At 52.9% G+C, this 15,131-nt stretch overlaps 1 protein-coding gene across 1 annotated transcript in view; it reads right to left on the bottom strand.

The window, feature by feature from the left end:
• The window catches only part of DPYSL5 (dihydropyrimidinase like 5), a 79,422-nt gene that overhangs the window by 45,916 nt on the left and 18,375 nt on the right, over positions 1-15,131 (bottom strand). The window lies entirely within an intron of this gene.

The raw sequence follows: 15,131 nt of genomic DNA, 5'->3' as shown, positions 1-15,131 counted from the left end.
GCCAGTTGGGGCCCGTGACCTCACAGTGGGACTTCCTGGGAGTCACGACACAGTGGCAGGCAGGGCAGAGCCGGGGCCCAAAGAAACATCAGTGTTTACCTTCCTGAAATGCCATGTGGGTTCTAAAGCCTTGTCGTATCTACTATCTCAATTTGTTCCAGAGAAAGCCTGGGGACTGGCATTTTACAGGCGAGAAAGCCGAAGCTGCCAAGTGAGGCATTTATGGCTACAAAGGAGCTGAGGCAAACCCAGATGTCTTGTATGGCCGACGTCCCCCACAGCACGTGGTCCTGAAGATATCGGGGGTCCTAGGGCATGTCTCAGAGAGCCAAATTCCCCAAGCCCCACCGCTGCTTAATTCACATCATTCTTCAGAAGGATTCTGCTTCAGTTCCCCCTCCTGTATTTGCCTCAAAAAGTCTGCTACCTCCGCTGGTTGCACATTAGTAAACTCATCTAAGGAGCTTTTGAAAAGGAGCTATGCTCAAGCCCCACCCCCAGAGATTCAGATTTTTAGGTTCCAGATTGGGTCCCCAGGGCCCATATTTTTGAAAGCTAGAGAATTTCCTCAAAGTCACACAATGCATTTGTAACAAAGTAGGGACTAAAAGCCACACGGTTGTCTTCGGAGCTGTTCCGGACAGAATGTTTGTGCCCTCCCGAATTTCTAGGGTGGCTGTGTTAGGAGCTGGGGCCTCTGAGGACATCTTTAAGGTTGAATGGGCTCATCAGGGTGGGGCCCGGATCGGACAGGGTCAGTGTCCTCTTAAGAAGAGACACCAGGGTGCTCTCTCTGTGTCTCCCCTCCTACCCCAGCACCGTGCACATGTCCAGAAGACCCCGTGAGGACACCACGAGAAGACAGGACGGCCATCTACCAGCCAGGAAAAGCGCTCTCATCAGAAGCAGACCGTCCTGGCACCTGCCTTAGACTCCCAGCCTTCAGACCCGCGAGAAATAACTTCCTGTTGGTGGCGCCCCCTTGCTGTCGACAGGCAGCCGACATTCCTGTGCTCCTCACCTCCCCCAGGCATCGCATTAGCACGGCATCCCTACAGCTCTCTCTGCTAGTCTTTGATAAAGGAAGAAAAGACGTTGCTGACATCCTTTTCCACAGCCTCCCTGTTGTCTGTGTCCCAGCGTGTGCATATAACAGAGTGAGGTGGTCGGGGAGACGCCCTGGATGGACCCCGGGGAGAGGCCCCCAGAGGGAAAGAGCCTGAGCACCACTGTTAAAATGCACACTCTCGAGCCCTGCACCAGCCACCGACTGCGAGTGTGTCCCTCTGCTACGGGGGGGGGGGGGGCAGCACATGCAGAGAGCATTCCAGTCAGGGGTGGTGGTCGAGAGGGGGTCAGTGTCAGTTTCACTAATTTGTGATTGATGCTTCGAGTCACCCATTTTACTCCAGAACGTGAGTTAGCTGGCGAGCCAGCACCTGGCCCGCTGGCTGACTTCATGCCGTGGAGTGAAGGTTTATGCTCCCCTCACATTCGTGTGTTGAGGCTCTAGTTCCAGTGCGATGCCATTGGGGGTTGGGACCTTTGGCGGGTATTCAGGTCACGAGGGTGGGGCCCTCATAGCTGGGATTGGTGCCCTTGCAGGAAGAGGCATGTGATCTCACTCTCTCCACCACATGAGCACAGGGGGAAAAGACTGCCTGCAAACAAGAACGTCCCCACCAGGAACGGAGCTGGCTGGCACCTTGGTCTTGGACGGCCCAGCCTTCGGAACCGGGAGAAACGTGTTTCCGTCGTCCAGGCCACACCGCCTGTGGTACTATGACGGCAGCTCACGCTGGCTGAGATGCCACACGAGGCAGCAATGAACAGTATAATCCAACCATCATGAAGTAACAACTGGGCCCTCAAATAAATGTCACCGCCTGGGAAGACTTCTGGCTGTATCGCACATTCCCATTTGTTTAATCAAAAACTTTGATCATCCAGCTATTTTGTCTATGCAAATGAAAGAATTCAAACCATATGTCTGTCCTCCCAGGCAGAAATAAAAAAATGTGCCAGATAGTTGAATGCTATCAGAAAAACATAAGTCAGAGATATGGAATTCTAGAGCCGTGGTGCTTCGAGTCCACCTTTCAGTCTGTTGGACTTGACCAACAACGACCTTGACTCAAGGGAACCACTCTAGGACTAATGGGGTGGTGCTATGCTGCACATACAGGGATTTAAAAATTTTTTAAATTTATTCAAGGAAACAATGATGTCCCCATAGCAAGACGGTGGATACATCTGACATGCCAAGATTTATCCGAATGCACACACTCGCCCCCCCCCCCCCCCCATTTCCTGATCCTGTGGCACGGGCTCCTTACACTCCTGCGCCAGTGAGGAGTTCGGTGACGTGCAGGCTGGGGAAACAGGGACTTCTGGGTGGGGGCGGGGGATAACGCTATAACTTGGGAATGCAGTCTTTCATGAGAAAGCCTCTTCATGTTTAAAATAGTAACAGTTATTACTGCTGTCCAACAACTTTTGCTAGATACCAGAAAACCCCCTGCGCCGTCCGCCCTCCCGCCTTTTGGCTGCTGTTGAGCAGCTCCGTTGTGGAGCGGCGCAGGGGGCTTCCTGCTGAGGGGAGCGAAGGTGACAGCTGCTGCTTCTTCTCGGTCAAGACATGCACCCCCTCGCCCCCCCTCCCCCCCGGCAACACTCCTAGAAGGCGCATGGTGTTAGCCCTGCCAAGGAAATGACAAGCCCAGCCCTGTGATTTGGAGCTGCCTGCCTCTGTCATCACCTTCCCCAGCTCCCCTGCGCCTGCAGGGAGGTGCGAGACAAGGAGCGCCTGTGCGGTCTGTCCTGCCAGCAGCTCAGCTGGGGGACGCCGGGGGACCCGGGGGCTCGGCACAGATGCGGGAGGCCAGGATGGTGCACAGGCGACACTTTTTGTAAAAAGACCTTAACATCAGTCTGACAGGGATTGAATGAGGACATACATTTCCTCTTAACAGGCGTTGGTTTGGGACTCACATTTCCTTCTGGCAGAGTCCACAGAAAAACGTGTGATTTTACGGACAATGGTAACCGTGGTACCGAGGAACACGGGCAGTGAGGGCTACACAACTGCCCGGTGACATGAAGGACCTGTGGCACTTAAGCCAATCATAAGGGTGGACAGGGGTAGCGCGTGGAGGGGTGGAGGAGCCAGCCGAGGGCACTGGGGACGCACTGAATGGCCTGGCTTTTCTCTGGCTCCAGGCGGACAACGTTTGCTAAAGGAGCAAAGGACAACATACGGCAGTGGTCTGGCAAAGAGAATGAAAACACGCAGCTATGCTTCTTCTGATGGGCACTTAGAAGAATGTGAATGACGGGTGAGCCATCCCCAGAGGGGCTGGCGGGCGCCACACCTGCAGGGTCCTGGGCAACTCCGGCACGGGAGCCTCTCTGAGCTGGGAACCGGGAACCGGCGGAAGGCTCAACAGAGCGCAAGGGCCAGAGTGGGGTGTGGGAGGTGAGTGGGGAAACAGCCAAACGTTAAAGTTCATACGTTTGATTTAAAAAATAATAAACTGCTCTCTTAATAGTGAAGCTCTAGACAATCTTAACGAGTATTAAGGCACAGTATAATTTTATAATGAAGTCTTAACCGGCTCCATCAACTCTTGAGTCAACCTAATGAGGTTTATGATCCACATGTGAGGTACAGAGACTAACGCCATGCACACGTGTGAACTCACCATCGCCATCGCTGTTGAAGTCCCCGTACCTCCCCTTCGTCCCACTCCACATGCCCTCCTCAGGGGGCACTACTTCCCTGGCCAGTGTGTGTGCACTAATGACTAGTAACAGTTAGGTGACAAGTTAAGAGGAAGACGACCAGATCGAGGCTGTCACTGTCCCAGGCCCACCAGCCGTCACTCTTCACCTGCCCTGACCCATTTCTTCGCCACCTAGTCCTCTGCTTTCCAGAGAAGGCAGGCATCTGAGAGCCTGGTCTCGCAATGCCCATAGTGCGGGCATGCAGGCATTCCAACATCATTATCCAAGCGCCTGCCAGACCATTTGTGCCCCGGGAATGTCCACAGGCAGTGCACCCAGCCTGTCCCAAACCAGCTGCACCATCTCCACCCGCCACCCCGGAATCTGGGGCTCCGCTGAGCTCCTTGCCAACTCAGGGCGGCGTCAGCGTCCTGCAGGGCTGGTGGAAGTGGTGGGCCTGATTTCGGTCACCTGGGAGTTTCGTGCAAAACATTTTAAGGTGTTCTGTAAGTAGAAGCCAGCCAGCCTCGGGACGAGAAGCTGGGGAAGGTCCGTCTCTCATCTGGGGCCCAGGCATCTCCACAGACTAGTGGGGACCTGAGATGCGGGGCCCGGACAGGAAGAAGGGCCACTCGGGCTGGCAGGGAAGCATATGGAGGGCAGACAGCCTGTGGCCGGTGTCACACCCACCCTGAGACACATTCACCCAGGGCTGGGCAGGGCGAAGCCCCTGGGTGCCGGGTGAGGGCTGGCCCAAGGTGCTCGTAATCCGGGGTCATGTGTACAAGACCAGGAAACATCTGAGTCTGGAAGACGGCCACCACCTCTACCACCGCACAGCAGCGAAGGGGTAATGCGCCCGATGGGTCGGGAGAGCGCAAGTCTGCAGGAGCGAGCCCAGCCCCCGGGCCGCCCACCCAGGGCAGCTGGAGGAACAGAGGCCGGCCTGCCCCGGTCTGTCCACGGGGTGGGCATCAGCACGGTGAACAAGGGCTTGCCCCTGAGAAGGCGTGAAAACAAGCTTGGGACCGAAGAGCTGCCACAAGCGAAGCCCAGAAGCAGGCCTGGCCTCTGGGCAGGTGCCTGTAAGTCCAGCGGGAGTGAGTTCTTAACAGGCTAAGATCAAGTAAGAGGTTTTAATCCCTCGGCTTCGGCGGACCTGGCCCGGCCCCAGGGGGCTGGGCTGGACGAGCAACCAGCAGCAGTGTGTGGGGGCAAGAGCGGCATTCCGGAGGATTAGCCAGGAGAGGGTGGTAAGGCGTGGAGCTGCAGACCACTTGTTCACCCGGATCAGCGAGGAGAGGAACGGGCAGCTGTCGGCAGACAAAGCCAGAATGTGGGCAAGTGTGTGGACAGGCTTCCCTGCGTGTCGACCCGGCCCACCCACACAGTCCTTGGCACTGGGGCAGCAACCTAGCTCCTCCAGGTGCCCACTCACTCCCTGGGGTCGGGAGCTGTTGCACTCGAGGCTCAGGGGGGCCCCCCAGTGCCCCCAATCGCAGGAAGTGCGAGTTCAGCCCCCACCCCGCAAGCCCAGCAGCTGCAGGGCGGAGGGCGGTGCGCACAGGCTGGAGACCAGAATTCCTGACTGAAGCTGGAGCCAGGAAACACCAGGCCTCTGGTGACCAGTAGAGTCACCACCAGCTGCCCCTCCCCCCCCTGCTGACCCTCTGGCAGATTCCTCAGCCTGCTGCGCTCTCCGTGGTCCCCACAGCTGTCTCCAGGCCCCAGAAGGAATTCCATTCCATCGCTTCCCCTCTAAGGGCGGCAGCTGCGGCTCCCAGGGCCTCCAGCGGCCCAGAGGGGGTTTCCTAGAATCCCAGCCCGAGGGCAGAGGGGCCAGCACCCACGGCCACTACAGGGGTGGCGGGGGCGGGCACAGACCCGTCTCAGGCTGAGACCTGCATGCTCAGGTGCAGGGCGGGAAAGTCACAGCAGGGGAAACCATGCGTCTTCCTAGCCAGGAAAGCATCACGAACCTGGGCTACCCGATAAAGTCTAGATTTGGGGAAGACATTGACCAGAAAAATAAAACTTCTATTTTTTTTCTTTTAAACTGACAATGAGTATGAATTACAGTCATCTACAGCATCATGCAGACAATGGAGGGAAAGAAGCAAGACACAAAATAGTAAATGTGGTAGAGATTTCATTCCCGTAACATTCAAAATCAGGCAACAGTGAATCACACAGTATTCAGGCCGAGTGGTAGAACATGAAGAAAACCGAGGAAATGATTATCAGGTAAGTCGGGGTGCGATCACCTCTGGGGGCACACCGTGGGGCTGACTTTGGGGAGGGCACCAGAGGAGAAGCTTCTTGAAAGCTGCATCCACTCTCCAGTCTTTTACCTGGGGCCGGGGGGTGGGGGGGAGGTGCACAGGTGTGTGCTTTAAAGTATTCTTTGAACTCTATGTATATTTTCTGCACTTTTCTGTACGTATCTTGTAAAACATTTAAAAATTTTAAAAAATAGAACTGCATACTAGTAAACTTTTTAAAGACATTTTTTTACTAGCTTACTAAGAAACTAGTACAAAAATGAAATGTTCGATTCTCAGTCAGGGCACATGCCTGGGTTGCAGGCCACGGCCCCCAGCAACCGCACATTGATGTTTCTCTCTCTCTCTCTAGCTCCCTCCCTTCCCTCTCTAAAAATAAATAAATAAAATCTTTTAAAAAAAGAAATGTTAGCTATTATCACAACCACATAAGCACATGCACACAAAAGCCAGACCAGCTGGAAGCAGACAACGGAGCTTTGTGTTAGGGGGCTGGAGCTCATTTCCCCTCTGGTTTTCCATGCTTTCTCTGTAAGATTATATTGATTTTACAATAAAAAGTAAATATGGCCATTTTAAACCATGCACATACATTTATATTGTTTGGAAAAAAACTGAAGATGAAAACTTTCAGGAAGTCTTGCCTTCACCTGCCACCTTCTGGAAGATTTCCAAGAAGCCCAGTCCTCTTCCTTATTTCCTAAGTAAAGATGACTTTCCTACAGCCCAGTCTCCTTCCTTATTTCAACTCAAATAGATTTCAGAAGGGCGCAGATTTTGCTCTGTGAGGTGACTCCTTCGCAGAGGTCCCAGATAGTGCATCTTGCACTTAAAATGAGCTTCCCTCTCTCTCTCCCACGTGCAATGCTTTTAGCTGCCATTGACGTCACACCGCTCACACTTCCCATTCAGTGACACCCCTCCCTTCAGTGCCCCTTCTGTGCCCCTTCTGCCACTAGCTGCCTTCTCAGGGACCCGACCCCCCTCCATCACTGAGCCGAACAGGCATTTTTACCCCGAAACAGAATTCCTGGAGCCCGAGGAGCAGACCTCATCGGTGCTTGTGGAAACACATGAGCAATGGAACCGGCTTTGAGGAGATGGGCAGCCAGGTGGGTGAGCCACTGGGGGCTTGCTCATTGCCCTGCCAGAGACAAACTCACACAGCCGGGCTCCCTTGGGAAGCACCGTGCCAAGGGGGCACCCACAGGAGACTGAGAGAAAGGACTGGGGGTGACAATGACCTTGTGCCCCTGACTGGGGCGGCGGCGCTACCAGCCCGACGGTGTCCGCAGTTCAGAGACCTGTGTCAGAGACCAGTGGGCGGGGGTGGGTGGGAACACGACGGATGCGAGGGGGGCGTGGGCAGGAAACGGAGGGCGAGATGGGAAGGCAGGGCCTGGAGCACCATACTTGGCCTTGGCCCTCCGGCTGCATGACTGTGGGCCGGCTCACAACCGCCCAAGCCCGTCTTCGCAGCTGCAAGGTGGGCACCACCAGCGCATCCTCCCTGTTAAACTCTTCAGGTGTCAGGCTCACGGGGCATTTCATACAAACCTCCTAACAGCCTTATGAGGTAATCAGACATTATTATCCCCGTGCTGTGGCTGAAGGAACTGGGTTGGGATTTGTACCAATTAGACTGGAATTCCTTGAGAGCAAAGCCTAGGCCTTCTTTCATCCTTCTAAGGGCCTGGCACGCAGAAGGGACCCCTTACATGCTAGCGGAAGGACCGAAGGAGGACTGATCAAATGAGACAGCGGTGTGAAAACACTGTGTGTGTGTGTGTGTACCGGCCAAGGTAACAGGCTATTAGTGATGGGAAGGAAGGCTTCTCAAGAGCTCTGTGCTGCCCGCGAGGGTGTTCTTGCAAAGCCCGGGGCAGCGGAACAAAGCAAGCAAGCATTCCCTGGGGGGAGGGGGGAAGACTGGAGGCTGAAGCAAGCAAGATTGGATTGGGAATGGCAGGCAGACTATATATATATATATATATATATATATATATATATATGCAGCCCTGGGGTGGACAGGTAAGACTGAGATGAGGAAGCAGCTCGGAGAGCCAAGGTGCGAAGTCAGGGAGTGCAGGGCCAGAGGCTCAGGCTTCTCCAGGTGAACCAGAAGGTGAGGGACAGCCTGGAGACTTCAGAGCGAGATGCAGGGGAGGGGGATGAACCGGGGCTGGTCTTCCTGCTTCTTTACCTGGCCCAGGTGGACGCACGCGGGGGTTGGGGGGAGGGCAGTGACTGCGGTCCAGGGGAGGGCCGGGGGATCAGCGTCTGCAGTAACCCAGGGGTAAGGATGCAGCGGGTTAATTAGCAGGGGCCGCAGGATGGAAGAGGCAGGAGCAGAGCTGGGCAAGGACCAACCCCTGGAGCTCCTGTGGAGGGAAAGGGAAGCGGGCTGGGAACGACAGTGAGAATGGTGGCGTGGGGGAAAGGGACTACGCGGAGACTGGTGGGGGCAGATGGAGACCAGCTGTCAGGACGCCTGTGGTCTGTGGGAACCAGTTATAAAGCTGACTCCAGCTTCTCTCTCCAGGAATCCCTCAGATCAGGGGTGTCAAACTCATTTTCACCGGGGGCCACATCAGCCTGGCGGTTGCCTTCAAAGGGCCGAAATAATTTTAGGGCGGTATAAATGTAACTACTCCTTAACTGTTAAGGAGCTGAAATTACATTCGGCCCTTTGAAGACAACTGTGAGGCTGATGTGGCCCCCGGTGAAAATGAGTTGGACACCCCTGCTGCAGATCAGTCAGAAGACAGTAACTGACCCTATCGCCCGAGGTAAGGGGGTGACCCCGAACATGTACGCAGTGCTACTAGGGTCCACGAAGGCCCTTAACACGTGGCATTTAATTGACAGCACAGCACACCTGCCCCAGGAGGTGGGATGCTGTTTCCACTTGATGGACGGAGGTGATGACGACCCCGAGTCATACAACTTCATGGAAAGGAACAGAAGTAGGGGGGATTCCACAGAACCAGAAGGTCCGAACCATGCTAATGGGAGAACTCTTGGGTTTATGCATGTGCTGAACATTCAGGAGACGCTTCACACAAGCTACCTCAGGCACCGTCTATTCTACCTACTAACTCTGTTCCTTAGCAAAGCCTCCTCCGGTCAGGCCCCTGTCATCTACCCGAACTATGACATCGCTATTACCTGGGTGCTCCTACTTTGTCTCCAAGCCTCTGCGCTGTTAGCACATTGCTAAGGTGCAAGGATCACAGACGCAGGCTCGGCTCCTGCCACACGGAACTATACTGATGTATACTGGGTGCCAGGAGCTGCACCCAGCCCCACGAGCTCATGACTTCGAAACGGGAAGAAACACAACACCCGGGTTCCCATGGGAGCGAAGGGAAGGGCTGTGTCAGGTCCAGGGGAGCACTTCTCTCTGACTGGGATGGAGGGCGGCTTCTCAGAGGGAGTGCCTGTGAGCGGAGTCTTGAGGGACGCTTAGGAGTGCACCAGGGGGTGAGGGGAGACCCAAAGGAGGGGAGGCTAGACGGAAGCCAGCACAGGCACCGAGCTCAAGCCTCAGGGTGGCTGGTGCATTGGATGGATGAGGGTGGCGAGCAGGGGGCAAAATCAGCCAAAGCCTGGCCAGAGGCGCTGAGAGTATGGACCCGCTGCTGGGTGAGGCTGGGAGGCTTGCTGGGCTGGGGTAGCAGGCAAAGACCTGACCTCATTAGGGTTGCCTTTTGGGTAAAACATAAAGTACTGAAAGAAAACGTAGAAAGACATGTCTATAAGTTCTGGATGGGGTAGCTTTCCTTAGCATAATCCAAAGCCAGAAATCATAAAAGACAGAATTGATTTTGATAGGGCTATATCACAATGAAAAACTGAGATATAACAAAAGATATGGCAAGCTACTCTTAATAAAGACAAGTAAAAATGGGTTATGACATGTTTGCGACATATCACCAAGGATTAATATCTGCAACATGCAAGCGCACTTACAAATCTTAAGAGAAAGACAAACAAATATTTCAATATAAAAAAACAGGCAAAGGATACGAATAGGCAACCCACAGGGTTGGGGTGGGGAGGGAATAAGTAGCTAATAAGCAAACGAAAAGAGGTCCATCTCTACTGATGATCAAAGAAATTCGAGTGGAAACGACGAGAGGGCATTTTTTACCTATCAGGATGGCACAGAGGACAGGGCACAAGGCCCAGGGCACGGGAGAAAAGCAGGCACCCCCCCCCCCCCCCCGCTGTTAGCGGGAGCTGAAACTGACACAGTGGCACCACCCGAAGGAGATCTGAAAATCTGGGTGAAAACTTACAATGTCTCACGTCTAAGACTTCTAAGGAAATAATTGGACCGTTGCCTAAAAATGTATTAAGTGGGTGCTTCGCTGCATCGTTGTTTATAACAGCAAATGTGTTTTGAGAACAGGCCTAAGGTCTGTCGAGATGAGGACTGTTTAAATACAAGCGGTATTGTCGCATAACAGGAGGCCATGCAGCCATTGAAAAGGGTTGTGTGGGGCTCTGCGTGCTGACACGGGACACTGACCGTGACCCAGGAGAAAGGGAAGGAGGCAGCCCATGGAATAGGACCTGAGGTGTGGGTATCTTCTTGTGTATTTATATATATACCCACATACATCCATGGAAACTCACTGAAATATAAGCGAGCTTTTGGCATAAAACATTGGGGAAGTTATTAACTGTAGGTGCCTCAGGAAAGAATCATAGCAAGACTCAATCTCCCTGTACTATTTAAGTGTAAAAATATTCTTATAGCCCTGGCTGGTGTGGCTCAGTGGACTGAGTGCCGGCCTGCAAACTGAAAGGCTGCCGGTTTGATTCCCAGTCAGGGTATCCCCCTGGGTTGCGGGCCAGGCCCCCATTTGGGGGCTTGTGAGAGGCAACCAATTGATGTGTCTCTTGCACATTGATGTTTCTCTCCCTCTCTTCCCCTCTAATAGTAAATAAGTGAAATTAAAAAAAAATGTTCTCATAATAAGCCAGCTGCGGAACCAACCACAGCTCTGGTGAGGGGGCAGTGGCAGTGGAGGGGGCTCTGAGAGCCTGCACGAGGGCGGGCAGTCCACGAGCAAGCCAGCATCTCCGCCACCATCTGTACATCTGCTGGCCCGCGGGGCCTCTGCGCTCCGATGGCTCGCTCGTCCTTCACACTCGCCACATCCACAACGAAGCGAATCGTGCTCTGTTTCCACACGGCTCCTCTCCCAGAGTCGCCCACCTCAGCGAAAGACACCGCACCCGCACCCCGGGAGCAAGCCAGCACCGGGGACATCACCTTCAGTGAGGAGAGCAAATGACAGGGCCACCGCCACAGGCAACAGCGACGGCCCCTCCCTCCACTCCGTTTCCCGGGGCCCCAGACGAGGCAGCGCCTTCTCAAGGGGCTGCAAACTCAGAGCAGAACAGCTCCTTTCACTCGGCCCACCTGGCTGCTGCTCTTCTCGAATGAATAGTCAGAGAGATGGAGCAATGGATTGTCTAGGGTTCAAAGGCTTTTTCTGGAAAAAAAAATGGAGATACCTTCACTCACGTAAATAAAGAGGTAATGAGGCTTTCCTCGGAACCCTGGCTGGGCTGTGGAGCACCTGCCTGCCAAGTAACTGCCAACAGAGGAGACGAGGCCTCCACCTCTCGGAAACATAAAGGGGGGTGACGGGGAGCCTGCCTGCCCGCCTGCCCACCTCCTTCACCCCCAGTGCCAGCATTCCCTCTTCACCTGCCCCTGCTAGCTGCAGTTGGAACTGATGACAGACGCCTAATTACTTTCATAAAGACAATTTATTCCCTTCTGCTTCCCAGAAGGGCTGGCCAGGTTCCCGAGGTTCCAAGTCCCTGGCAGTGCCCTCCCCGTCCCCAGCGCACGCCAAGGACCGGTCCCGGAAGGCGGGTCCAAGACTCGAGTCCCACGAGCGAGCGGAGAGTCTGGGGCAGGACTCCGGGTGCCAGACAAGCCCGGCTGTGCTCCAGCTCTGCTGCTGCTGAGGCTCGGGCCCCAGATTCCACACCAGAACCCGGCCCCTGTGCCCAAGCGCCGACTGGTAAAGGGCCCGCTCTGTGCTGCAGTCTCAGGAGGTCGGCACCCCCTTCCCAGTTGCCCATCGCCTTCTCTGGGAGGGCCAGGCCTGCCCACCGGGGTCTGAGGTGCCTCCCCCATCGGCACACTCTCCTGCCACCCACCGCCTCCTCTCACCACCTGTGCCCACACGCCTGTTGCTCTGCTCTGCCTGCCCGTTTTCTCCCAAATGCCCGTCTGGCCTCGCTGCCAGCTGCGGTCTCTGAGGTCACCGGTTGTTTCGCCCAGGGGAATGGACTCCTCCTGTGCCCGTGACTGGCGGTCCCCTTGGCTCGCCCATTCCAGTCCTAGCCTTTCCCCCTTGGCCCGATTCTGCGATGGTTCATCGTGACCCATTGCTTTGCTGACACCTGGCGGAAGGAGGCAGCTTACAATATTAAAACACGCTTAGGTCAAGAGGGAGGTGTAGGTAAACACACTGTATCTCCTTGCACAAGCACGGAAAGAATTACCACTAGAACTAAAAGCAAGGAACACCCAGAATAGTCAGAACATCCAGGTGTATGGAAGGCTGACAACTAAGGGTTTAAAGGAGCCACATCTACCCAGACGGGTGGGCAGGGCGGAGAGGAGGAGAGGCGTGGAGAGGTGCGGAGACACGATGTGGCTCGGACAGGCGGTGGCAGAGGTCCCACGCTCACGAGTGGTGGGTAAAAATCCGGAGGGATACCTTGGGAGCAAGCGATCCCATCCCCAGGCCAGACCACACAGCCCAGGGTTTCAGTACCAGAAAGATAAATCCCCATAACTTCTAGCTGTAGAAACCAGTGGGGTTTAGGGGTGTGGAAGACAAAGCCAGATTTTCAGGATATTCTGCTTGAAGGGTCAGCTTGGACTTACAACATATGAAGATGCGCCCTCTCTGGGGTCCAGCACCAGGGCAACCGCTGGAAGGGCACCAGCCGCACGTGGGGAGTAAGGGAAGTGACTGGAAAAAGGCGAGTGCTGGGCAAACCCCCAGAAGCCAGGCGGCAGCACTGTCCCCTCTCTGAGCCCTCCCCCCACACAGAGCCACAAAGTGGTGAAGTGGGTTGCCCTGCCCTGGTGATTACCTAAGGCTCCACCCCACACAATTTACAGGTGCCTTTTCTACAATAGGCCACGCTACTAAGACAGGGACTCAAAGCAGCTCTACAGAAACAAACACAGGGAGGCTGCCAAGTTGAGGAGACAAAGAAATGCAGCCCAAATGAAAGAACAGAAACAAAACCCCAGAAAAAGAACTAAACGAATTGGAGATAACCAACATATCAGATGCAGAATTCAAAACATTTGTGATCAGGATGCTCAACGAACTCACTGAGTATGGCAACAGCATAAAAAGACCCAGGAAGGCCCTGGCTAGTGTGGCTCAGTGGACTGAGTGCCACTCTGAGGACCAAAGGGTCGCCAGTTTGATTCCCAGTCAGGGCACATGCCTGGGCTGCAGGCCAGGTCAGGTCCCCAGTAAGGGGTGTGGGAGAGGCAACCACACATTCATGTTTCTCTTGCTCTCCTTCTCCCTCCCTTCCCCTCTGTCAATAAAAAAAAATATAAAATCTTTAAGAAAAAAACACTCAGGAAGGAAATGAAGGTTATATTAAATGAAATAAAAATCTTCAGGGAACCAAAAGTGGAGGGGATGATGCCAGAAGTCAAATCAATGATTTGGAACATCAGGACGAAATAAGCATTCTACTAGAACAGCAAAAAGAAAAAAAGAAAAAACGAGCCTCTGGGACATCTCCAAATGTACCAACATTAGGGATGCCAGAAGAAGAAAAGTAAGAAATTGAAAGTTATTCGAAAAAAATGAAAGAAAACTTCCCTAATTTGGTAAAGGAAATAGACATACAAGTCCAGGAAGCACAGAGAATCCCAAACAAGTTGGACTCAAAGAGGACCACACCAAGACACATCATAATTAAAATGCCACAGGGTTAAAGATAAAGAGAGAATCTTAAAAGCAGCAAGAGAAAAGCAGAGAGTTACCTACCAAGGAGTTCCCTTAAGACTGTCAGCTGATTTCTCAAAAGATACTTTGTAGGCAAGAAAGGGCTGGAAAGAAGTATTCAAAGTGTTAAAAAGCAGGGACCCACATCTAAAATTACTCTATCCAGCAAAGCTATCATTTAGAATGGAAGGGCAGATAAAGTGCTTCCCAGACAAGATAAAGGAGTTCATCATCACCAAGCCATTATTACCTGAAATGTTAAAGGGACCTAATTAAGAAAAAGAAGATCAAAACTATGAACAGTCAGTAAAATGACAACAAACTCACAACTATCAACAACTGAACCTAAAAAACAAAGACAAAAACAAATTAAGCAAACAACTAGAACAGGAACAGAATCACAGAAGTAGAGATCACATGGAGGGTTATCAGCAGGGAGGGGGGGAAAATGGGGGAATAGGTACAAGGAATGAAAAGCATAATTGGTAGGTACAAAATAAACTGGGGGAGGTTAAGAATAGTGTAGGAAATGGAGAAGCTAAAGAACTTACATGTATGACCCATGGACATGAACTGAGAGGGGGACTGCTGGAGAGAGCGGGGTTCAGGGTGGAGGGGGATAAAGGGGAGAAAAAAAGGGACACCTGTAATAACATATTCAATAAAATATCCTTAAAATGGCAAATAAGCACATGAAAAGATATTCAATATCACTGATTACCAGGGAAATGCAAATTACGACCATAGTAAAATATCATTGTCCATTAGAAATATGAAATATGACCATCAGAATGGCTAAACGTAAAAGGACTAATAATATCAAGGTTAGAACTGGAACTCTTGTGCGTTTCTGGTGGGAACATAAATGGCGCAAACAATTTGGAAAACACTCTGGCAGTTTCTGTTGAGTTAAACACACACTCACCAAACTACTGGTAATCTCACTCTAGGTATTTGCCAGAGAAATGAAAATGTGTGCACACAAAGACTTATAGTAACTTTTCGTCATAGCCCTAACTTGAAAACAACCCCAAAAGGCGAATGAGTAAACAATTTGTTAATACAGTACTAATTCCAAAAAAATAAGGGAGTAACACTCAGTAACGAAAAG

This window comes from Phyllostomus discolor, chromosome 6 (genome assembly GCF_004126475.2).
Source record: "Phyllostomus discolor isolate MPI-MPIP mPhyDis1 chromosome 6, mPhyDis1.pri.v3, whole genome shotgun sequence".
Lineage (NCBI taxonomy): Eukaryota > Metazoa > Chordata > Mammalia > Chiroptera > Phyllostomidae > Phyllostomus > Phyllostomus discolor.
This window is presented reverse-complemented; position numbering and strand designations above follow the sequence as displayed.